Source organism: Chrysemys picta, chromosome 12, assembly GCF_011386835.1.
Source record: "Chrysemys picta bellii isolate R12L10 chromosome 12, ASM1138683v2, whole genome shotgun sequence".
Classification (NCBI taxonomy): Eukaryota; Metazoa; Chordata; order Testudines; family Emydidae; genus Chrysemys; species Chrysemys picta.
Window position 1 is genome coordinate 19614520 of NC_088802.1, and position 1834 is coordinate 19616353.

Genomic DNA, 1834 nt, shown 5'->3' on the forward strand with positions numbered 1-1834 from the left:
ACTCCTGAGCTGTATTCATGATTAGAGTTTACCGCGTAATTATGGCTGGGTTTGGTCACCTCCATGCGAGATGCTGCTCCCATTTAGAGCAGTATAAATGGGGAGTAATTCCATGGCATGCTGTGAAATTACCCCACATTCGCAGCAATGCCCCTGACAGCAGAATCTGGCCAGCCAGACACCCGATTCCCCTCAGTAAACTATGGATAGAAACATTTATACAAGATTATCCATAGTTCGCCCACCTTTGGGTGACAGAGATATACAAATACCTCAAAAGCAATTATTCCTAATTCTCCTCTCCATCACCCTGGTGTAAATTAGTAGTCACTGCACTGGAGTCCATTGAGCTGAGGGTCTGACTCAAGGAAATTCAGGTGGTTTTCACAAAAGGAGAGTTATTTTACTGATTTAATCCTGGCCCTTGCTCTTGTTCCTCCCTCTGCAACCATCACAGGATGTCCTAAGGAAGAAAATGTCCAACTGAACCACCGTGACCGAGTTCCTTCTCCTGGGATTCTCTGATGTTCGGGAGCTGCAGATTTGGCACTTTGTGGGGTTTCTAGTGATGTACTTGGCAGCCCTGGTGGGGAATCTTCTCATCTTCATGGCCATCGCCTTCGACCATCACCTTCACACCCCCATGTACTTCTTCCTGATGAATCTGTCCATCCTAGACGTTGGCTCCATCTCTGTCACCGTCCCCAAATCCATGGCCAACTCCCTCATGATCACCAGGTTCATTTCCTATGCTGGATATGTTGCCCAAGTCTTTTTCCTAGTCTTCTTTGTGACAGCGGATTTTTCCCTTCTCATTGTCATGGCGTATGACCGATATGTTGCCATATGCCAACCACTGCACTATGACACAATGATGAACAGCAGAGCTTGTGTCCAAATGGCAGCTGGTGCCTGGATCAGTGGGATTCTCAACTCTGTACTACACACTGGGAACACGTTTGCATTGACCTTCTGTGGAGGCAACATGGTGGATCAGTTCTTCTGTGAAATCCCCCATCTACTCAAGCTCGCCTGCTCTGACTCCTATCTTAGTGAAGTTGGGGTACTTGCATTTAGTGTGTGTTCAGTCTTAGTCTGCTTTGTTTTTATGATTGTGTCATATGTTCAGCTCTTCAAATCAGTGCTCAGAATCCCCTCTGAGCAGGGACGACATAAAGCCTTCTCCACCTGCCTTCCTCACCTCACTGTGGTCTCCTTGTTTGTTTGCACTGTGGCCTTTGCCTACCTGAAACCCACCTCCAGCTCCCCATCTGCTCTGGATCTTGTGGCGTCTGTTCTTTATTCCGTATTGCCACCAATCGTGAATCCAATTATCTACAGCATGAGGAACAAAGAGATCAAAGCTGCCCTGGGGAGACTGACTGGGTGTAGGTAATTCACCAAGAATTAATTTTCTGTCTTTCTCTAATTAAAGTTTGCTTGTGTAGTATCTTTAGCTATTCATTAATGTCAGTTATTTTCATAACCACACAGATTGCACACAAACACGTCTGATTTTGACCTAGTTGCACCAATGCAAATCTAGATTAACTCCGCTGATGTCAGTGCCGCTGGGGTGATTTGGCGGCCCTAGCTGGAGATGGCCCATTGGGTGGGATGTGGCAGGGATCTGAGGTGGCACCAAGCCAGTCTCTCTCTCAGGTGCGTGCCTGGCTGGTTCTTGCCCACATTTTCATGATCTAACTGATCACCATCTGGGGGTCAGGTAGGAATTTCTCCCCCGTTCAGATTGGCAGGGACCTTAGGAGGGTTTCGCTTTCATCTCCAGAGTGTAGTGCAGGTCACTTGCCAGGATTTTCTGGGTGTATCACAA

At 47.3% G+C, this 1834-nt stretch overlaps 1 pseudogene; it reads left to right on the top strand.

The window, feature by feature from the left end:
• Positions 1-475: 475 nt before the first annotated feature.
• LOC135974599 (olfactory receptor 14A16-like) lies at positions 476-1396 on the top strand (annotated as a pseudogene).
• The last annotated feature ends 438 nt before the right edge of the window (positions 1397-1834 follow it).